This window comes from Ambystoma mexicanum, chromosome 6p (assembly GCF_040938575.1).
Source record: "Ambystoma mexicanum isolate Mex_15411 chromosome 6p, UKY_AmexF1_1, whole genome shotgun sequence".
Classification (NCBI taxonomy): Eukaryota; Metazoa; Chordata; class Amphibia; order Caudata; family Ambystomatidae; genus Ambystoma; species Ambystoma mexicanum.
In genome coordinates this window covers 1,193,309,377-1,193,334,057 of record NC_090935.1, presented here as the reverse complement: position 1 = coordinate 1,193,334,057, position 24,681 = coordinate 1,193,309,377, and the positions used below count along the sequence as shown (strand labels likewise).

At 47.4% G+C, this 24,681-nt stretch overlaps 1 protein-coding gene across 7 annotated transcripts in view; it reads left to right on the top strand.

Annotated features, from left to right (window-relative positions):
• Positions 1 to 24,681, top strand: part of NMRK1 (nicotinamide riboside kinase 1) — a 665,849-nt gene that overhangs the window by 393,914 nt on the left and 247,254 nt on the right. The window lies entirely within an intron of this gene.

Here is a 24,681-nt window from a genome sequence, read left to right as displayed (position 1 = left end):
TTCTCTCTGCTACTAGGGCAGAGAATTCGCTCACCCCCCTCCGCCTCTGTACTTCTCCCACAGACTCCCCACAGTGATTTCCATTCGCCTATTCCCGATGGCCCCAGCATCACTACAGGCACGTCCTCTTCCTCCTGCCGAACGTTGCCCTCCCCTCACATGCTTCACCCTGGTTCATAACCTGCTCTCCCAGTTCCATGTAATAATATCCCTGCAAAAACGTCTCCTGACAGAAATGTTGCAGTTTTTTGCAGAGACATTATTACATTGAACATGGGGGGATACCCCCGCAAGCCCTGATTTTTATTTTTTTTTTACAAGGGGAGCAGGGGATATCCCTGCAACCCGTCCCCATACATAATGTCACCATATATAATTTCGCCAATGGCTTTTCCCAGCGACATTATGTATGGGGACATCATTACCTGATACTGACTCAGCGTGATAAGCTTCAAGTCTTTTTTGCCACTGGATCCTTATTCCTATCCCTGTCCTCATTTGTTGATGCTTATTTGAAGCATTAATTCAAACCCTTCTTGGAGTATCTCCCCTCCCCCCACCCCACCTCCTGTTTTTGCATACATCCTGGGCCCTTGTAGGATCTCGCCCTTGCTGTCTCCTTGTTAGTCACACCTCCTGCTCTACCACCGAACAAGCTGAGCCATTTGCCCTACTGTCCTCCCTATTTCCCAGCTTTCTGCATTGTGGACAAAACACAGGCACTGCAGGCATAATTCTTGTTCCCTTATCTTTAAAAAAAATGTTTTATCATCTTTATTTAGTGTTTTCAGACAGATTCATACATGGAAGGATAATAACACAAGAAGATTAAAACAACAAGTTCTTTAAATCTCCCAATATATTATAATACAAGAGTAATATCACAAAAAGATACGTGTTAAAAAAAAAGAAAATAGCATAAACAAGTAAACCAAAAAATAAATGAAAACTAAATGTATACATTGAGTTAACAAAGCTCATTGCAAAAACAACATATTTGCATCAAAGTGTACTACTTCCCTCAACATATAGACACAAAGACAGAACAAGAAGACACAACAAACACAAACACACACATGAGAAAAATCTACAAATAACACTATTCATCCAACTAAAGTGCCTCATTCATCATGTTCTCCATCCTGCGCCTCACTACCATACAAATCAATGAAAGATTTTCATAAGGACCAATAGTTCCCTTCTTTACCCTGCTTCCTAAACATAACTAATTCAAACTCAGAATATATGAACACATCATTAATCCAGTCCCCTACTGTTGGTTTTTTCCTGGACTTCCACACCTTCATGATCTGTTTTACCGCTATTACTAATATTTTATCAATCCAACGACCATACAAACGAGCCTTCAAACAACGACAACCTTTTGCCAATAACAAGACCTGAAAAGGCTCTCTTGGAAATGAAATTGACAAAGTGATATCCAACCTATCTAGCACTTCTCTCCAAAAAGTCAATACTCTTGGACAATGCCACAAGATATGGATCAATGTCCCTTTCTCCAGCATGGGGTCTGGCATGGATTCACATGCTCATGAATATTCCCCGTCGTCAGGCTGGGAATCCTCGGTAAAGAAAAAACCAGTATCAGTTTCGTTTCTGATCTGTCTTTCGTAGTAGTAACCAATCACTGGTCTCTGCGTCATACTGACCACAGCCAATGACTGCCCTCTACCTAAGCACCGCCTCTGGCAGCCATCTTCAGATTTTTACCGCACGTTCATGTGTTGGGATCCTCGTGCTATTGCTCTCGAGCGTTAGTGCTATTTTTTCACGTTTTTTGCTCAAAAACTTCGTTTTTTCGGTCAAAAGAGCCTCAAGCTCCACCGACTCTCCATCGGATCAACGGGACCCGTGTCGGATTCGTCTGCGCCCCTCAAGGGTGAAGATTTCGTCGAGCTACGCTTTGGAGGACTCCAGAAGCTTCTCAGGCCCGGACATGGCCCAGGAGAAGGGAAGCTCGACGCCCGGAAAGCTGTTCAGGGTCTGCCCTGGATGCCAGCTGCAGAACGTCTTTAAGGAGGACGAACACTCCTTTTGTCTCTACTGCTTACATGAGGACAAGACGCACGTGGAGAAGGACTGTGCGTTTTGCGGCAATATGTCGGAGCGGACCATGAAGGACCGCCATCAACGTCTCGCCAACTGGCTGGAAGGGAAGAGCCCGTCAGGCGAGAAGAAGAGGAAGAAATCCGAGTGGTCTTCTAAGACCTTTGAGGACGCCCCGGCGACGGGGGTCCAACACAAGGCCAAGCACCGCGAGTCCGCTGGCACCGGGAGCGCCGAACGGTCGGGCTCTACGGGCGCCAGGCAGGGCGCACCCTCCCCGGCACCTTCAACTACGAGCCAACGCTCTGGGTCGGGTAAGAGGAAGGGTGAGCACCCGGCGAAGCTCCTGGAGAGGCCCCGGTCGAGCTCGAAGGCCCCATCGGAGGGGGAGCGAGGCAGTGCCCCCCCCCCCTCAAGGATAAGGCGGTGAGCGCACCTAAGGTGGTGAAGGCCTTAATCCATCCGGCCAAGCCCTCTATCGATACTGTCGCGGCGACCCTGGCTCAGCCTGTGGAGGCTACACCAGTGGTGGCGACCTCGGGGCTCAGAGTCTCCCTGCCACCTCGGAGGGAGTCCTCTTTTGTGCCCATCGATAGGACCCCCGTGAAATCCCCGGCGGGGAAGAAAAAGGGGGGGCAGGGCGTCGTCGTAGATTCGGCTTCAACCTCGGAGGAAGAGCTGATCGAGGTCTTAAGCCACGGCCTTGGTGTGGAAGAAGACCGGCCCGTCGGGATGGATCCCGACGCGGGTGACGACGACATCGTCGAGGGTGCCGACGGGGCCCCTCATCGCCCGTCGGATTCCCCTCTGCCAGCGCCGCAAGACAACTCGGCGGCCATTTTGTTGGCTATACAGTCCTTATGCTCAGAGATAAGGACGAGATTACCGTTGCCGACGGAGGAACCTCTCCCGTCGGGGGATCCTGAACCGGGACCTTCTGGCGTTCCCCCGCCCAAGAAAAGAAGGATCCACCCTCCACCTCCTTTTCAGCCGTCGCGCACCGTCCAGCCCTCCTCCCCGTCCACCCGAGGGGATGATACGGGGACTGACACGGCAGCGACGGGTACGGACGACGAGGTATATGACGAGGATCTACCGTCGTCACCTCCCACCAGGGCTTCTCCGCCCGACGAGATTGGTTCGTTCCACTCCATGATCGCCAGGGCATCCGAGCTTTTCCAACTCTGCCCTGAGGAGAAGAAAAAGGAAGGATTCCTTTATCAACGGCGCAAGGCCAAGAGGAAGACGGTCCTCGCGGTGCCTCTACTGGACGACATTTGGGATGAGGGCCTCGCCCTCCTCAAGAACCCTTCCACTACGCCAGCTAGAAGAGACCGGTACGAGAAGAAGTACCGGGTCCCGGACGCGGCCCCCCTGTGCCTCTGGGCACAGCCTACCCCGGACTCCGTCGTCACCGCGGCGGCCAGGAAGAAAGCGGGGGGGGGGTGCGGCCTCCACATCGACTTCCCCACCGGACGGCGAGGGAAAGGAATTGGACACTATGGGACGCAGGGTCATCTCGTCTGCAGGGACGACGATTAAAGCGGCCAACGCCTTGGTTATCGTGGCCCGCTACGACAGGGAGCTATGGTACAAACTGGCTCCCCTGCTGGACATCCTACCGGACGACAAGAGGGCGGATGCCCTGGAGATCCTACAGGAAGGTGAGGTGGCGTCGGACCACGCCATCACTATTGCGACGGACATCGGCCACACTGGGTTTCGCCAGTTGGGCAACGGCGTGTGCCTTAGGCGGCGTGGATGGCTCAAGGCTACGGACTTCCGTCAAGTCGTACAGACCGGAGTCCTGGACATGCCGTTCGATGGGAACAACCTGTTTGGGAAAACAGTGGAGGATTCCCTTCAGGCCATTAAAGCGGACACTGAGACGGCCCGGGCCCTTGGGGTTCTGCAGCAACGACGGACGCCCTTTCGGAGCAGCGGAGGCAAGGGCGCCTCCAAAGGTTCCGGCGGCGGTTTCTCCACCTACCGTCAAGCGGCCCGCTCGTCGTCTCAGGAGGCCTACAGAGGACGAGGCAGCCGGACCCCGCCGTCGTCGCCAAGGAGGTCAAGGCGGCAAAGCCTCGTCGAAATAGGATTGAACGGACCGTGGGGTCGGGCCCCCACCGATGCACCCCGGTGGGAGGCCGGCTGGCGAGCTTCATCAGCGTGTGGGAGTCCATCTCCACCGACCGTTGGGTGCTGGACGCCTTAGCCCGGGGCCATGCGCTCGAGTTTCAAAGAAGGTGCCCGCGCGTCCCCCCCCCGTGGCCAGAAAAGAGCTTCACGTCCCTCAGCTTCTCCTGGAGGTAAGGGCAATGCTCAGGAAGGGCGCCATCGAACTCGTCCCAAAGAGGCTTCGGGGCTCCGGAGTTTACTCGAGATACTTCCTCGTGAAGAAGAAGACGGGAGGATGGCGCCCCATCCTAGACCTGCGACGTCTGAACAAATTCATCAAGGCGCAGAAGTTCCGGATGGTCACCCTCCAGCACGTCCTGGGTCAGCTGGAGGAAGGAGACTTCCTGTCGTCGTTGGATTTGGAGGATGCCTACTTCCATGTTCCCATCCTAAAGGGGCACCGAAAATTCCTCAGGTTTGTGGTCCAAGGGCGTCACTACCAGTTCAAAGCCCTCCCCTTCGGACTACGGTCGGCACCCAGGGTATTCACCAACTGCCTTGCACCGGTGGCAGCGCAGCTGCGCCGCGAGGGGATCCACGTCTACCCCTACCTGGACGACTGGCTCATCCGGGCCAAGACGAGGGAGCTCGCCGTGGAGCATACTGCAAGGACTGTCCAACTTCTCACGGACCTGGGATTCTCCGTGAACTACGCCAAGTCCCACCTGGTACCCGCGCAAAACGCACTGTTTCTGGGAGCGAAGCTCGACACAGTGTCCCTTCTGGCCTCCCCGTCGGAGGAAAGGACCAGGTCCATCCTGGGCAAGGTACAGCAGATGTTGGCTTCCGACGCGGCCAAGGTGAGGTCCATCAAGTCCCTCCTCGGAATGATGTCTTCTTGCATCTACCTCATTCCCATGTGCAGGCTCCGGAGGCGCCCGTTGCAGGAGTTCCTGGATGCGCGCTGGACCCAAACGACGGGCGGCTTCGAGGAGAGGATCACACTCGACGAGAGTTTCCGCCGCGCGGTCCGGTGGTGGGGCACCCGCGCGCATCTGACGGCGGGCATGGACTTCCAGACCCCAGACCACCAGGAGACAGTGACCACGGATGCCTCCCTGGAAGGGTGGGGAGCGCACACCGAAAATCTACACGCGAGAGGCCTTTGGCTCCCGACGGAGAAGTCCCTCCATATCAACGTCCTGGAGCTCCGTGCAGTGTTCTGGGCCCTCAGGTCCTTCCTTCCGTCCCTCAAGGGCAAGGTGCTGAGGATCTTCACCGACAGCACCACCACCAGGTTTTACATCAGGAAACAGGGCGGAACCAGGTCCCCAGCACTGTCCAAGGAGGCGCAGGACCTGTGGCATTGGGCCGTCGCCCAAAGGATGTTTCTGGTGCCATTTCATCTGGCAGGTATAAAAAACACCATCGCCGACTCACTCAGCAGGGAGCTGCGCTCGTGCCACGAGAGGGAACTACGGCAGGATCTAGTGGATCGCCTCTTCCGACGGTGGGGCACACCCCAGATCGACCTGTTTGCGACGGCGACGAACTCCAAGTGCCGGTGGTTCGCCAGCAGGTTTCCCCAGGCGAGGAGCATGGGCGATGCTTTCTCGTTCCCCTGGGAGGGCCTGTTCCTCTACGCGTTCCCTCCTTTGCCACTGCTAATCCGGCTCGTCAACCAGCTCAAGAGGTCACGGTGCAGGATGATCCTCGTCGCACCGGCGTAGCCAAGGCAGATATGGTTCCCGGACCTTCTGGACTTGTCAACGTCCCCGCCAATCAAGCTGCCGGTGGACGCGGATCTACTCTCCAGGGAAGGAGGCGCCATCCTCCACCACGACCCGAAATCGCTGAACTTGCAGGCCTGGCTCCTGCAGCGCTAGAGTTTGGAGGATACGACATACCGGCCGACTGCAGAGAGGTTCTTGCAAAGGCCAGGGCGTCCTCGACTCTTAAATGCTACGGACACAAATGGAAGAGGTTCTCTGTCTGGTGCCACGCACAGAAGATTAACCCTCTACGGATTACGGCTCCCGAGGTACTGCCGTACCTGCTGACCCTGGCCAAAGCTGGACTGGCACACGCGTCCATCAGGATTCATCTTGCTGCGATCTCCCGATACACCAGAACCACGGGGCGGACGTCCGTGTGGTCTCATCGTCTGGTGAAAGAGTTCATGAAGGGACTGTTCAGATCGTTCCCGCCGGTGAAGGCTCCGGCGTGGGAGCTCAACGTGGTGCTGACCAAGCTCATGGGACCTCCGTTCGAGCCTCTGCACTCGGCCCCGTTGAAGTTTCTGTCATGGAAAACAGCATTTCTTGTGGCCATCACCTCCGCACGACGGGTGGGAGAGATCCAGGCCCTTTCCTGCAAGGCCCCGTACTTGACTTTTCACGACACAAGGGTAGTGCTCAGGACGCACCCCTCCTTCATGCCCAAGGTACCGTCGGACTTCCATCTCAACGAACCCTTGGTGTTGCCTGTGTTCTTCCCGTCGCCTTCGTCGCCGGCTGAGAGGACTTTGCACTCGCTGGATGTGGCTAGAGCGCTGAAGTTCTACGTGGACCGCACGAAGTGTTTTAGGAAGACGTCACAACTCTTTGAACTTTGGACCTGTCAATCAGGGGAAGGCTCTCTCGAAGGCTTCCATTTCCAGATGGCTCTCCGGCTGTATCATGTACTGGGCCTCATTAGGACCCAGGCGGACTTCGCGGTGCTAAATGCACCGCGAAGCATGGCGGAAAGCCGCCGATAGCGCCATGGGGGTTGGCGGATTTACCGCCCCATTCCGACCTCGGCGGAGCGGTAAATCCCCAATCCCCATTCTGCCCTTCCCCATTCCCATTTTTGCCCCATAGGGTATAATGGGAGTGGGGAAGGAGTTAATTACGCCACCGTAAAATACGGTGGCGTAATTAACAACGAGGTCCCGTAGCGCCATGGTTTTCTCCGCCTGGTAAAACCAGGCGGAAAAGGCCGCCATGGCGCTACGGGAACTCGTAGTATGGCGGAGAGGTACGCCATGCACTACGCTGGCGTAACACCCTCTCCGCCAGGGTCCTAATGAGGCCCACTGTCATCGGTTGGCAAACCGACCGCTGCCTGGCCGTCCGAGAGCCCATTCCACCAGAGCGATCGCAGCTACCACAGCGTTCCTTTCTGGTGTGCCCCTGCTGGACATATGTAGGGCTGCTACGTGGAGGTCGACTCACACCTTCACGAAATTCTACTGCGTCGATCGGGATTCCAGGGAGGAGTCCAGGGGTCGGCCAAGCAGTGCTGCGCAACCTGTTCGCCTGAGGTGAGCCTGGTGAGGAGGTAAGATGCTTAATGTTGAGTTTGATGTAATGCTTAATGTTGAGCCTTTGCCACCTCCCGTGGTTGTGCATGTGTGTACTGCTATGTATTCTTTATTCATGAGCATGTGAATCCATGCCAGACCCCATGCTGGAGAAGGAACAAGTTACTTACCTGTAACTGTTGTTCTCCAGCATGGGTCTGGCATGGATTCACATGCGAACCCTCCCGCCTACCCCTCTGCGGCTCTTCACTTGGTCATACTGCCACTTCACGTGCTTCCAAATCTGAAGATGGCTGACAGAGGCGGTGCTTAGGTAGAGGGCAGTCATTGGCTGTGGTCAGTATGACGCAGAGACCAGTGATTGGTTACTACTACGAAAGACAGATCAGAAACGAAACTGATACTGGTTTTTTCTTTACCGAGGATTCCCAGCCTGACGACGGGGAATATTCATGAGCATGTGAATCCATTCCAGACCCATGCTGGAGAACAACAGTTACAGGTAAGTAACTTGTTCCTTCTCCTTCCTACATCCCCAACAAAAATCTTCAGCAATAAGTCCTAAGTCACACATTCGCACTGGAGTCCAGTAATAATCTCCCCAACATCTTCTGATGAACAAGTCGTAACTAAAGATCCGTCTTACTATTATATCGCACCTGCCACAGATATTTCCAGGCATCATCACTGACTGCACAACTTAAATCCTCCTCCCATTTCTGTTTCAAGTTATTCCAGGACTCGAACACTGAATCACTTTCCCGCATAAGTTTTAGATATGTAGATCCATTGCGTGGCGATAAGCAAAACATGGTCCAACCCACTGGTTCCTTCTCAAGTGGCATAGTCATCATACCAAAAACCTGGATCATAAGACTTTCCAATTCCCTATATCTATTCTTTTCTCTTCCATTTAAACAAAACACTCTTTGAAGTTCCTCAAAAGACAATAATCTCCCATCCCGTAGTGTTACGCTTAGCTTGTCTCTGCCGGGATGTTGGGGCATGGTTGGAGCCCTCCCGGGACCTGGCTCCCTTGGATCGACTTTCTCGCCCAGCCGCTGCGTTATCGAGGACCCAGGATGCTGGCACTGTTCCTGAGAGACTGTGAGAATGGCGTGGTGGCGTCGGGATTCCCCTCAACCCTTTCGTGCCAGAAAGTAGTGAGCAAGAGTTTGCCCATGCAAGCTCACCTGTTTTGATGAAAGGATAAGCTCTCCGTCCTGCTTTCTTCAGCAGGGATGCTGTGGATGGACCTAGTTGCGTCACTGGTCCTTAACGTGGAGGTCCAGACCGGCTGCGACCATTCCGTCTTGAAGGTGGGTTTTTATAACTATGATTATTGTCCGTATTCTTCGTGATAATTTTCCCCAATGATTATTTTCCGTAACCTTATATTGTCCTTTCTCTCTCTCGGGTATGAAGATGACCCAGGAGTGCGTGATGATGAAAAAAGTCTATTCCGGAGGACCTACTAGTGGTAAGTACACTTTCGAGAAGTTACACCCCTGTTCGTGAGTTGCGCTGCTTAGCGTGTTAAAGTCTATGCAATTGCTAACCTTGTGTTTCCCTTTCCCTTTGCAGGTGCAGCTGGTCGGTGTTTGCTGGTGAGCAGTTTCTGAACTCCTGAAGCTGCTGGAGATGAAGATCTGCGAGGATGCTGCGTCGGAAGAATGTCCCATATTGATGGGAGTTCGGCACTGGTAAGGATGCTAGGCGGCACCCGCGGAGGACCCGAGGAGACAGCAGCTGCTGCAGGGTCGGAAGCGAATAGCAGTTCTTCAAGCGATGGCGTGGCTGACTCAGGTAAGATGCGTGCGTATTGTTCAGAGTTAGAAGCAGGTAGCTGAACTTCCAGCGATGGTGTGGCTGACCTCAAGGTAGCTCAGAGGGGGAAGCAGAAAGCGGTGCTTCCAGCGATGGCGTGGCTGAATGCAGGTAAGGGCCTGGAGGGTTCCGGAGACTGAAGATGCTTGGGCTAAATCAGGTAAGGGTCTTCTGAACGGCGGTAAGCGTTACACTGCTCTAGCAGACGAACGTGAAGTGCCAGCATGTGGGTGGGTCCGGCTTATATAGCCTGGCCCCAGCCACTCCACTTTGGCGCCGCCTTGTGGCCTCGCCTTGCCACTCCTCCTGTCTTCTGCACGTGCCCTCCATGCATTGGTAGGACCCCGCCCAGGCTAGATGCACATGCTTTCTCAATTCTGTGTGCAGAGCACACTTTGTAGTGAGCTTGGTGCCATAGGCGCCAAGACTGGGTCCATTGGGACACTGCAGGATGTGAAGTAACTGGCCCATGACCAGTGGCCATGACACGCAGTAAATCCCTCAATGTCAACACCCCCCTTTGAAATCCAAATAAAACTCTATTACCTATTTGCAATGCAGGATTATCCCAAATTGAAGAATTATGATTAAAAATATGTTGCCATCAAAGTTAAGTATCCACCATGACATTGAATCTTTAGTCTCTTTAATAGCTGATAATTTAGTAGCTCCTCTAGGTAATTTCCCCATTGAGAAAATATTTTCCAATTTAAATGGTGACATGGCATCTCTTTCTATAGTTAACCAAATTGGTTCTTCTTCTATCTCTACCTTCGCATATTGGGCTGCTTTCTTTAAAACAAAACCCCTATAATACTTTTCCAAATTTGGATATGTAAACCCTCCATCCTTAGTGTCCCGCTGCAAAATGTATTTTGGAATCTTAGGAGCCTTCTTCTCGCCCCAAAGAAAATCCTTCAAAACCTGATCAATTTCGTTAAGCAGTTTTTTAGAAAAACTAAGAGGAAACTATTGCATAACATATAAGATCTTGGGTAGAAGTGACATTTTAATCGTATTAATCTTTCCCCAGATCCCTAAATCTAATCTTGACCATTTCCTAACATCTTTCCTAAGTGTATTCAATAATTCAGTTACATTAAACTGTACCATCTTCCGCACATCTTTGATCAGAAAGATCCCCAAATATTTCACAAATCTCTCCGACCATCTACAATTCCAACCTGCAAAATCCCCTCTTCTAACTGACCGTGAGATTGGGAACACCTCTGTTTTATCCCAATTGATTTTATAGCCTGAAAACATACCAATGTTTTCCAATATCTCCTTAAGAATCACACTACCCCTCTCAGGATCCGAGAGCACTACCACCATATCATCCGCATAAGAGAGTACTTTAACTTCCTTTGTCCCAAAAATCAAGCCATGTAGTCTCTGCTCATTACGTATCAATGCTACCAAGGGCTCCAGCGCGATATTAAATAAAAAAGGTGACAGAGGACATCCCTGTCTCATACCTCTACTAAGACTAAAAGCTTCAGACATTTCACTATTAACCAAGACACGTGCCATTGCTGATCTTTGAAGACGACGAACCATTCCTCTGAACCGATTTCCAAATCCCATTTTCTCCATAGTAAAATCTAGAAAGTCCCAATTCACTCTGTCAAATGCCTTCTCAGCATCCATGAAGAGCAAGGCAGCATTGACACTTTCATTACTATGAAGACTTATTATATCTACTAATGTCCTTATGTTATCATAACCGGATCTACCCTTCATGAATCCTACTTGGGACCCATGAATGATTTTTCCCATGCAATCACCCAATCTATTTGCCAATATTTTTGTAAAAAGTTTGACATCCACATTCAACAGAGAGATAGGTCTATAGTTCTTACATTCTTTACTACCCCTTCCTTTTTTAGGTATCACAGTAATCATGGCCTCAGTCATTGATTGACACAGATCTTCCCCTTTTAATAAAGAATTGAACAAATCACATAATATCGGTGCCAAAAAAGTATCAAATTTCTTATAGAACTCAATGGGTAATCCATCTAAACATGGAGATTTGCCTAATTGCAATTGCCAATAAAACCTCATTAATAGCAATATTTGCTTCCAACATATTATCATCAACTGACATTTTTTTTATTGGAATATTTTCAAACAGACTTTCCAAATCTTGTCGGGCTATTGATTCTTCTTCCATATATAACGCTTTGTAATAGTTTTTGAAACTTGAGCAAATATCACTATTCTTCCACACCAATTGTACGTTCTCATCTTTAATATCCTGAACAAAGGTCCCTCCATGAATACCCGTCAGTTTATTCGCCAGTAACTTACCACTTCTATCACCAGTCTCCCAATATTTTTGTTGTGAAAAAAATAGACCCCTTTCTGCCAACAAATTATTAGCGTTCACCAATTTTTCCCGAATTTGATTTATTTCTGCCCTATCTTTTATCGTCCCATGTCGGGCATAACTTTGCTGCAGTTTTGATAACTGTATTTCTAAAATACTCATATCCTTCATGGATTTCCTTCAAAGACGAGAAGTCCAATCAATCATTAATCCCCTAATCGTTGTCTTAAAACTATCCTATATAACCCCTTTTACAGCAGAGCCCTCATTTCATTTAAAAAAAAATGGTCATGTTTAACAATAAATCCATTGTTACCTTTTTTTTCCTGCAATATACCTGTCTTCAATCTCCCCTTTCTAAAAGATGGAGCTACCACATCAATCTGCAGACAAAGACCCACTGGTGCGTGATCATAAATGTCCCTCTCCCTGATATTAACATCCAGAGTTGTATCCAATAATGCCTTGGTGATCAAGATATAATCCAATCTGGAGAAGGTGTCATGGACTGGAGAAAAGAATGTAAATTCTTTTTCTAAGGGATACAAACTCCCTCCATATATCAATCAATCCAAACTTTTCAAGAAAATGATCAAATTCCCTACAAATATTCACATTGATATATCTACATGAACTGATTCTATCTAGCTTAAAATCCCGACTACAATTAAAATCTCCTCCCAAAATGATTCTCACTGTGCATTCCATTCAAAATATTCGAGATATTTTCAAAGAGGCCTTTACCAGAAGTGCACAGTCCATCAATTCAACCCAAGGTAACCATCTTTTCCCTATAGATTATATCAGAAAAATTCATACGTCCTTCTGCATCCATCGCTACCTTTTCAACTGTATATTACAAACCCTTCCTAAACAAAATACTCACTCCCATAGAATTTGCCAAGTAACAATTCGATAAATCCTTATTATATTTAGAATTAGTCAGCCATTGCCTTGTTTCATCTATTAAGTGGGTTCCCTGTAAAAAAAACAATATCAGCCTTGGACCTCCATAATCGTGCCATAACTTTTCTCCTTTTCCTAGGGCATTTCTATCCTTTTACATTCCACTTCACTACCGTCAGACTATCTGCTCCCATCTCTACCAACTCTCAGCAAACAATATATCAAAAATTCATTCACCACCCTCTCCCACAAGCGGCATGGTCTTCTTCACTCAAAATCTATCCAATCTATAGTGCATTTCCTCCAAATCATGTATTGTCCAGAGATAAAAAAAAACAAGCAAGGTGTCGGACCATAAAAATAACGCAAAACAAATACAAAGACAACACATCCACAAGACACAACATAAAAACACAAAACAAATAATAAAAGAACAAAACCTTGAGGAAATCCTCCAGGCAATATTAAATAACAAATTTCTCCAAACAAGTGACACTCCAACCTTACTTCGTCAAGGTTGTACTTGCCATCATATAATATATATGTTGAATTATTTACTGTCCCTTGTTTTAAAACCAAAATAGTGTGTTAACTACAATAATATATATATCAACCATCCAAAAACCATATAAACTATGTCTAAATCTTCAAATGTAACTAGTCCCTAAAACCGTGACACAACCTAGAAACTTTGTCCCTCAAATCATTGGTATATTCTAAATGACATATTGTTATAAAAGCATCCTTCACCTCGTCTCTATAATACTTATGTGTACATTGGACCACTCCACCCCCAGACAATCCTCATAGAGAAAATGATATGTGTTTCCACGCATTTATCCCTTCTTTTATCATTCAAGTTAACAATGAGGCAATCTCAAAACTTCTATAACTGAACATTTTGGCATGAATGAATTAATCACAACACAATATAAACTGTGACATTCTGTCCCATATGAGGTTAAATTACATCAACCAACTGTGAGAAAAAAAACAGGCACTTGGCGATATCAAATACCACTCTATACAGATAACCAGATAAAAATAAAGTAAAACTTGCACCCCAGTACCAGGGCTGGATCAATTATTGCAGACCCTTCTACCTTAGGTTGCAAGGGCGCCCCTTTCCTAACTAGGATAACATCAATTCCTTGACTTATTTAGTAAAAATACCTTATATGGTACTTTCATCAGTTCATGAGGAAATGTAGCTTGTAACGCATATAATGTCCAATGAAATACTGCATAAAGTAAGTAAATAGCTCTTACTTCACTAATGTATTTCTCCTTTCCTAAAAAAAAAAACTATACCTACAAAGGCTGGTTTATTATGTTTAAAATATTTAGGAAGACCCAGTAGAACGTGGCTCAGCTTCCACATTAATTCCCCAGTATATGTTACATTAGGATGGAATGAAATGAATTTTTACATTTGTTTATCAACTCCATCCCATTCACATCCAGTATACTAGAGAAAACATAGGAATTGCATAAATTTGCCATCTCATAAAGAAAATACAGCAAGGATTGACAGCATACATTTTGGCAATAAGAATCCATACACCCAGTCTGTCAGATACTGTTCCCCCTCCAACTAAAAACCTCTGTGACATGTAATTTCCAGCAAGATGTAATATGCGACCCCAATGCAACAATATTATCATGTTGACAGGTGGCCATTGAGGCAAACCGAGAATTTCCCAAAATACAAGCTAAGTAGACAATAATTATAGTCAATCTTATCTCATGTACCAGGCAGGATTTATCATCAGACCATTTAAGTTCGGGAGTGAGAATACCCCCGCCCCCATCACATCCAAGCAAGTCTTCCCAGCCCTGAAACCCATATCAAGCGATCACACAAAAACAGAGCATATCACTCCTACCCACCACAATAAAAAAGTCTGCATCACCGACTTTCTGTCATGCTGTCTGTCCCGGCATCTCCCTCCATCTCGCCAGTAATGCGCAGATCGCGGTATCATCACATTGCCTCATTTCCAATAATCCCTACGTATCACGCCCCTCACTGCAATATTAGTTCATCGGAGTCCGGGTGTTGCAGTTCACAGTTCTCCCCCGTATACGCGCATGTGTTCCAGTGCACATCCGGAAGTAAATATCAGGCGCATGGCACATATTGTCGGTCCTTTCCTCAAGACTCATTGTAATGTTATTCACGCGCCGCACTCAAAACAAAGCGAGTAAAAAAATGTGTGCGACATTAAAACCACCAACAATAAAAACGGTACGAACACAAAACCCCTGCAATAAACTTTAAACATAAATGAAATAATGTAACCAATTAAAGGTATGAATTTTTAATAAAACTAAACCACAATAGCTAAAGCAGATTAAGAAAGAGGACCAAATAGTTATCTTTTCTTCTTTGAGGCAGATGATGAACCTGAACAGTCAACAGGTGCCTCCTCCATCGGTTGATGTTCCAAGTCAGTGAGAAAAGCCTCAGCACTTTTATGATCCAAGAAAGAGTGTACTGTACCATCAAGCACCACCCTTAATATTGCTCGATAAATCATATAATACTTTAGATGCTTCACCCCTTGCCTTCTCCTTCGATGTTGCAAATGCTTCCTTTTTTCCAGCACATCCCGACTGAGATCCCCAAAGATCATGATTTTGTGGGCTCCCCAAAACAAGTTACTTTTCTCCCTTGCTTTTCTCAGCACCAATTCACACACTGGGAACCTTAGGAATTTTATGATGAAGTGCCGAGGTCTTTGTCCTGGTCCTGGTTTAGGGCCCAAGGATCTATGAGCCCTCTCAATCTCCAAAGGGGTCTTTGGATCAAGACCAAGCAGTTTAAACAAAGCTGTTTCCAAAAAGGCTGCAGGAGGGCCCTGCTCAATGTTCTCTGGAAAACCAGCCACCTGGATGTTATTTCTCCTGGAGAAATTCTCTTGTTCAGAGCATTTGAGGGTCAGCTTTTCAACCTGAGCTTGTAAATCTCTTATCTGGATAGCCATCTTCTGGGAGTCATCATTCACCACTGTTGGATGATTTTCCATGTTATTACATTTTCCAGACAGTTCATTTTATCTGTCTTCAGCAGCGACAAGGGAGGCCTTAATGTCAGCAATGTCTGTAGTCATTTTGACCAGTAGTTCCATTATTTTATTTTCTCTATTTTCAGAGTTGATCTCTTCTCCTTTCTGTCTCTTAGAAGGCTGCAAATTTCCTGAATTTTTCAGCCATTGTAGTACAGTCAGGGAGATAAAGGCAGGCACAGGAGCTCAGCCTTCAGGCAGGCATCCTCTTGAGCTGTAGGTTCTAGAATCCTGTTCCCTTATCTTTCTACCCCATTAACATGCTGCCTGTCCACCTGATTTCCTGACATGCTCTCCTCCCATGCCCAGCTGCTGCCACTAGACCAGTTTATTTGTGCCTGACCTGACGTTCCTTTTGGAGGTCCCTGCCCATGGGCAGGCTTCATCCCTCTTCTCGCTAGAGAGTTGGGATCATATCTGAGGCTCTGGGCTGTATCTTCTTCGGATTCTGCGCAGAGTCCATTCCTGGCAGTGGCAGCAGAAAACTGTATAGCACTGAGGGAACACTGAGCTTCAGTGGCAGAAAGTTAGCCTTGCCAGAAGGGGAAAGCATGTGCCCACCAACGTCCGTACAGGAGAAAACTGTGCAGCATGTTCAACAGCATTTTCCTGTAGGATCCTTACCCGCACTGGGGACCGAGAGATGAGAAGCGCACATGTCTCTTCACCATGGAATGCTGTCAGTGTGGTCGCAGAGATGTGGTGCGCCATAGAGATGCGTTCCACTTAAACAGATAGCGAATGCAATTCCATGATGGTGACCTGATGTAAAAAGAAAAAGCCTTTGTACACATATTTGTGGGATTCAGGGGGACAAAGTACCTGGCTGAAAACTAGTCATAAATAATAATATAGTTTGTTTGTATTTTGTTCATATAATGAACTTTTACAAAAACATTTTACACACTTTGAATACATCAATTCATCAAAGATTTGTAACATTTTAAAAAACATTTTTAAAAAGGAGTCTTAAAAGGTATTATCATGATCATACAAACGTATTTGTTGCCCTCAGTATTGCACGTGTATTCACTTCCAGTTATCTTTTCAGGCTACCCTTAGTAGTTGTGTAGTACCTACTGAGGCTCTGTAGCTATTCAACGCTACAACTGGAATCATTAATACCAGGGGGTTGGGGCGTACTTGTTTGGTCCCTTCATAAACCCCATTTTCATTTTATTTCACACCAAAAAAGATATAATGCAATCTGTACCAACTCCGTCTCAATATTCAAGCAGTAGCACCAAACTGTCTCTGTTTTTATGGAGTCGTATCGGCTAACAAAGTTGGCCAATAAGCACCTGTATCTTGTGCACATCATTCTGCGTTGGGTCAAAACATGACTGGCCGTCTCATGTCTGTCTGGTTCTTTACACATACAACAATTTTGCTGGTCTGTAGGCATTCTAGTGTGTACCCCTTGGACACTGAGTAACGGCAGCTGATTTATCCTGAGCCACAACCTAAAATCACAAACCAGCACACTAGGGTTTCTAAGGAGATAAGCCTGAGTCTGGAGGTATTTATGTGAGATGCCCATCACTGGTCCTTAGCTCTGCAGTTTTTCCAGTGCAATATAATTGCAAACCCAATCATACTTCTTCATTTTATTTACGAAGAAATGCTTAAGGGTTTCATACTGTGTACCCCTTTGGAATTCCGGGAACCAGCCTATTAGAAGTAAGCAGTCCACGTTTAATCTTCGATAATTTTTATTTCTAGGAGCCCTCTGCGAAACTTCATCACTTTTCCCCAACAGGTCCAACAAGGGACATGTGGGCTTGCTCTTGGATTTCATATATAAGAGCCCTCAGCGAATTTGCACCTGCGCCTGCCTTGAGTGACACTAATCCAAGTTCCAGTCGCAAAAAAGCCATGGGAGTCGTTGGTGGGAGCCTCAATATCCTCCTCCAAAATAGATTCTCCAAAACCCCCAACCAGGACAAGTTAACCATTGTTAAGGTTTCAAGACCATACAGGATTGCTGATATGAAGCACTGCTTGTATAGCTTGAATATCCCCTCCAATGTGTATCCTGCCGATTCCCTGGCAAATGTATTGATGATGTGCGTTAATTGTCTCGCCTTTCGTCTCCTGATCTCTATAATCAGATCGTAGGAGTAACTGGCTGATAATTCCATTCCCAGGTCTGGGTAGCTGCGCACACATTCTAGGGTGCCTACTTCAAAACCCAGTTTATTGTGGCCCCTGCTATGACCATCATTTTTGCTTTATTCATATTAACCGTTAGGTCATTCGTCTCAGCGTATTCAAGAAGGGCCTTGAATTTCTTTCTCACCCGCTACCTGTTCTATCCATTAATACCAGGTTGTCTGTGTAGAGGGCACTAGCAACCAAGCACAAGCCCACTTTTACTGAACATCCAGTGCTTGGACTAATCTCTGCAGAGAGATCTGCCGTGTATAGGTAATATACCAAGGGGGCCAACGTGCTTCCCCGTTTTACCCCCCTGTCTATAACCACTGCTTCTGACAAAGAGCCTTTGTGATCAAGACGGACTCTCACTGTCGTGTTAGTATGTAAAAGAATGGTGATATCCACCAGCCATTCTGGGCAGCCCAATCTTCGTAATTTTCCCCAAAGCTTACCCTGATTTACTGAATCAAAGGCAGCTTTGAAGTCAACGAATATCAAGTACAGTGCAGGCAAACCCCTTTTAGCATATTCTACCATCAATTGATCAAGCTTCCTGATGTTATGTGTTGGGCTAGATCCTGGGCAAAAGCCTATTTACGTTATATGCACTATATTATGGTTGGCTGCCCATCTCTGCATTTCTGCCAGGATGAATGATGCAAATAGCATCTCTGTGACATCTAAAAGCGAGAGCAACAAGTAATTTTCAGGCTCAAGTCTGTCCCCTTTCTTGTGGATAGGCAGCATAATTGCACTGTGCCAAGACGGCGGAACCTCCTTTAGCTTGCAAACCTTGCCAAATGGTATTTTGACAATTCCTGCCCATTCTGTTGGCTTTCCCTTTAAAACAGCATTTGACAGCCCATTTGTTCCGGGGCTCGTGAGCCTTTAAGTTTTATTATTGCCGTGTGGATCTGTGCTGTTGTCCCGCTCAGGGGCCAATGGGCATTTGTCTTAGGAGCTCCCGTCAATGGAGTGGTATGGACGTATTTGTTCTTGAAGAAGGTTGTCCATTTCCATGCCGGGATGAGGTTGACTAAGTTCCTTTAACCATCCCCCTTTATCTTGGACAGTATTTGCCAGATATCTGTGGTGTTTTTATTACACAATGCTATTCGCATTTGCTGCCACTGCTTATTTTTCTTAAAGAATTTACGGGACGATAACCAATTTTTGTATGTACTTTTATACTTTCTAATCAGGCTGGCTTTTACCTCTGGGATCTCTGTAGACTGTACAACTTTCCTGATGGCTCTCCGTAATAGTCGTTTTTCCCTTGTGCCCCTGGGTCGAATTGGTGTGTGTGCTTTGTTTGGCAGAATTACATGCAGTACCCTTTGGGAACACTACACACAATTAAGACTACAGGTGTAAGCACAATCTCACCTTTGGTATAGGTCTGTACTACACAGTTTTTGTGATAGCAGGGCTGAGCAGCCAGGCTTATCTCAAGAGAGTTGTGAGCAGTACAAGGTGTTACACAAAGGACTTGCAATCACAGTGGGTTAAACAAACACTCAAGGTTTCTTGGTAAAACAATATTAATTTATTGACAGTCATTTAGAAAACATTCCACTAGCAATAAGTAGCTCAATATCAACACACTATAATAAACTCCAGTACCAAACCAATAAGTTCTGAACAAGTTAGGCTCCCCAAAAGTGGGAGCAAAATGGCACTTCAGTAACTTTAAAGGGGGGTAAAAGACACAAGTTATAAGAATTAAACACAAATACTTTCTTAGGCAGGGCAAATAGTTTCAGTTCACTACAAGAGGCAGTTCAATTCAATAGGCCTGGGCCAAAGTCAATGGTTCAGTGTCTTGCATAGGATAGTACAGTTCTGGTAGTAAATGGTTATGTCTTTGCCAATGTTCTTAGAAGTAGTTTGCACGAAAAAGAGTTATATGTCGGATTAGGAGCGAACAAGACTCCAAAGTTGGGAAAGTTTCACGAATTTTCACCACAGCAAAGAGGATTTCTCAACCGCGTTTGCACAGTACCTTGGTAATGAAGAAAAGCTGTAGCTGGGGCAATTGTTCCTGGTAGTTCCTGCAGATCTCGCTGTTCCTTGGCCTCAGTGCTGGGAACAAGAGGAAGGACGTCGGGAGGTTCCTGCCCTGCACGGGGACGGATCCACAAGCTTGGCAAAACATCAGTTTAAGGTGCGAGTCCCTTAAAGTCCACAAACTGGTATCCTTCTCACTGGCTATCCGGTTTTCAACATCACTCTGAAGAAAATTCAATCAGTATGGAGATGGTTTCCAGGTGGCTTGCGAGTTAGTTTTTCCCACCAGCTCAAGGGAATAAGTCGTCCTTGAAGGGGCTTCTCTGTCGAGGGAGTTTCAGGCTATTCGGACCTGCAGCAGGTCTTCACCGGGCAAACCAATGGTCCAGGAGTTGCAGCAGTCGTCTTCCTTCAGCTCCTCTTCGGTTCTTTCATTCCAGTGGTCAACTCTGCCTTCAAAGTCCCAGAGACCCGCCTTTTAAAAAGATTTCTCCCATTCATTCCAGCCTAGTTGCCACTCACCCAGCAGAGTGACTGTCCTTGCCGGACAGTCAGCCAGCCTATCATGCCAAAGTGCATTCAGGTCTCCAAGGAGACTAAGCACAGGGAGTTTCGGGGACCTCCCTCACTTCCTGTCCACCCCAGACACTCAGGCGCCAGAGGCGGTCTTCAGTACTGAAGCCCCCCCAAAGGCAAATTAACAAAGGGACCAAATCTGGTTTGGCGCGCAGAGGCAAACACTAGAAGGACCTTTCCAAAAAGAAATGGCAAAAAAAAAGTTGATCAGAACCTGTTTTTACAGAGGGGGCTCAGACGCCATCTTGAAAAACATGGCTCTGATGGATTTTAGCTAACGGAGCGTTTAAATGGGTTTCAGTCAGGAAAATCATGGTAATACCACTGCCACGAGCCATTCTGAGAGGAAAGGTTAGCATTTGAGTGCTACATGAGTGTGAGTTTTCTAAGCATAGGAAATACTAGGTATTCCCTCCAGCACTCTGCTGTAAGGCAGGGTGTGCTGGGTCTAGCAATTTAAAAAGACTAGCAAAGTCAATTTAACTTTACATTCACTGGGAGACAGTAGTCCGTGCCAGGGAAGGTATTTCAACCTTGGGAAGTCTGAAAGACATCCCTGTGCCACTCCGCTGAGGGTGCTGTGTGACACACAAGAAAAGATGATGCCTATGTATTTGTCTAAAATTCCATATCCAAAGAACACAAAATTAAAACTCACATCAAAATACATGAAAGCGTGGGAAAAAATGCTCACACTCTTTCCAGGTAAAAATTAGTCTTAAAAATCCAGCAAAGTTGCTGGGGGTCTCAAAAGGTAAGGGAAATAGCATATTTATGAGCATTCTCCCTAACATGCTTGTTATCGCAAACCTGTAGGTTTCTGTGGCTTAGGGCCCAGTGTTAAATGCTAGTGTACTCAAGCTGTCACCCAGTTCGGCCAGACCATATGTGGCAAATTGAGGTACTTCATATCTAAATAAACGCTGTGTGGCACTAGCAGCCCTACGAAGATTTCCCTCCATTGTTAATCTGAATCTATTACAACCCCGTAGCCTAATATCCGCCTCTCCCATATCAAGTGTCATATCAATTTTGATGGGTTTTTTCCGAGTATATTTTACTGAAACAACTCATTGAAATATATAGGGGGAGTTAGAAAAGTATATATAAGGTGTGGGGGTGGTCAGGAATAGGTCAAAAACTATAAGGGATGGCGGCTTGGGGGGCAAAACCCCCCCCATAATAAAACTAAAACAATTTCGATGAGTGTTTTCGGTAAAATGGACTCGGAAAACAAACATCAAAATTTCACCCAGCAATGAAAGAACGCTATACCTGTGCAACAAGGTATTGGCCCTTCATGTGTTAACATAGGCTGATTTTAGTATTGTGGAACCAATTTTATGAGCGGGAGGAAATTATGTACTTGTACACTGTGTTACATCTGAAGTGTCCACCCTATTTAGAGCACATCATGAAAGTATTCAAAAGGCGGGCTACCTGATCGATAGAAAAAACCCATCGAAATGTCACCCATCGATGAAATGGACCATTGCACAACATCAAAACGTCCGACCTATTTGTTCTATTTCCTGCGAAAGTCTGTGGACCACATCCCATTGTGAATATCTTATCTTCCAGGGACACTGGGACTTCTTTTTAAAACTGCTGTCTGGATTAGCAGCTTCTGGCTGTATGCCACTCTGTGGACACTGGGGCCGGTATTAGCAGTTGGCAAACCATCGCTTAGGTCAAACCGGGGGATGCTTGTTTCCAAGTTCCCCTCCTGATTTCTTTGAGGATCCTCCTCCCCCAGCAACCAGCTTGTTAGAGTTCCTGCTGGCCTCTTTAATCGTTTTTGTTTGCATGTCAATTCCCGGAACCCCTACACAACACACCCCAGCTAACCCTACAACCGGGTGCTCCACACCTCATACACCTCCGCCTATTCCCACCTTAACTCTCACAAGCAAACACTCAGCACAAAACAAGCACCATCGCAGCTGTAACCCATAAAACCTTATCACCATCCTACTCACAACCAGGCAATCTACATCACCCAAATATATATGTAACTTCATGCTCATCACTGCTTGGCCCCTCGTACCCCATGTGGCATACATCGCTGATTTAATCACAGAACACAATCTTGACACAGAAATTCCTCCCACATCTTGGACATCCTTGTCCCTGCTGACTACAACATTCAGCATGTCAATAGTACAGATTAAGGGGCTGCTCGAGAGCCAAACAAGATGGCAGCTCCACTACGAAGCTCCTGATCATGAAGCGTGGCCGACTCTGCAGGCGGCCGTTTGTCTGCATCCTGATGCAATGTGACCGGCGTGGGTCGTTCAATACCCTGTGATAGGCCCCTCCGGCATCAAGATCTAGCCTGAAGTGGCTGGCACTGTGCATGGGAGAAGGGGGAGCCAGCAAAGCGGTGGGAGTGCACCGCTGGTGCGTGCCGGGTGAATCGTGAGAGGTGCGACTCATGTCGGGATAGGTTGCCCCGCCACTGGCACACTCTCTGCAACTCCTGCACGGATTGCACAACCCGACCTGTAAGAAAGGGAGATGGCCTCTGACAGTGCGGCCGTTACCAGAGATGCAAGCGGGGTGAGCACCGACCCATGCACAGCAAGCTGCAAGCGCTGTAATACAGTGGATCACGAGGAACGGGAGGCTGGAGGACTGTAAGCGAGGCCCTAACATGGCGGTTTGAGGAACTCTGTAGGAACGTGATGGCGGGGGGGGCACTGCAGCTTCATAAACTGCCATTGTTTGGACATCTTGCTGAGTGCTCCTACACCCACAGTTAAACATGACAGATCCTGGAGGTGCCCGCGGGTTCCTGGGCTCAACGGCAGGTGGCATGACCACAGGGAAAGAGAAAAAATCTGTCGCTGAGGACTTGGACTTCTTTGCGTCCCGTACTGGGCAGCGCAGCCAGGCAATGCAGGACCCAGTTATGGCTTGTCTAGGAGGGATTGTGCAGTCAGTCTCCAGACTGGAGGGCAAGTTCGATAAGCTGTCAGAGAGGGTGGCCCAGCTAGAGTCAAGATCTACCACGCTGGAACAGAGGACCAGCGAGTTGGACAAACAGTGTTCTCAATCTTTGCTGCTAGTACAGAAAATCAGTCGAGAGCTTGAGGCGGTGGTAAGAGGTAACCGGGCAATGGAAAACAGGGTTGAAATCCTGGAGAATGCAGTGCGGGCCCCACACTTGCGGATCATCGGACTCCCAACAGGAGTGGAGGGGTCGGACCTGATAGGCTTTGTCACTACCTAGCTGACAGAGCTGCTGGACCTAGAGGTGGATGAAGACCCTATCTATGTGGACAGGTGCTATAGGCTCAAATCGTCATCCTCCATAGCGAAGCAGGCATTGGCTGGTTGGCCCACGCTCCAGGTCCGGCTGAGCGAATCATACGATAGGGATAGGATCCTGAGTGGCAAAGAAAACCTTACATTATCAGGGCCACAGAGTTCACCTTGTCTCGGACCTCTCGCCTGACACTGAAAAGAGAAGGAGGTCATTGAACGAAAAGGCTTTCTTGGAAAAGGGTCGGCCAAGTTCATGGTCTCCTGGAATGGCAAGGAGTACCTATTCTGGGACACGGACAGTGCTGGTAAGTTGCTGAAATCCATCACTGCAGAGCATTCTCTTGGCAACGACACCGGAGAAGGGTCCCGAGGCATGGGTGAACGGCTTGACACTTCCAATCCCCTAGTCACAAAAAACTAGACGTCCTTTTGCTGTTTATTGTTGGCACTTGCTGTTTATCTTTTACCATGATGTGACCCTTTTCCACAATCTTGACATACGGTGCTGGGGCCCCCGGACGCACTCAGTGTTGGCCTGTTCGATCCCAGCGGGCGTGCCCTTTGGAGCCACCTTAGGAGGGCATTATCCTTTTTGTTTTTCCCCGAGACCGCCTGCTAATTTATGTGGTCTTTCGTGGCTGTATCCTGTTCTTTGCAAAATATTTTCCCATGTCTGTGGTTGCAATTGTCAGAGCTGCCTACTGTTGTTCTCTTGTATTGTTTGTACAAGTTTGAAATTAATAAAACCCAATTATAAAAAAACGCACAGATTAGTTACAGTCATCCATGGGCCTAAATGGACATGCACACCCCAGGATCCATCACACCACATCTGTTACTTTCATTGAGGTACTGACTATCACAAAGTAACAGAGTCCTCCTGGAAGAAATCACTTCACTTCGTCACTGTATCAATTGTCAACCATTACATCAAAGTCTTCCTAGGAAACCTCTATCTGCCAGCAACACATACAACCAAGAAAGCCAAATAAGTTCTCAACAATCTTGTTAATACTCTTCACATCACATAACTCATTATGATCCCACCCACA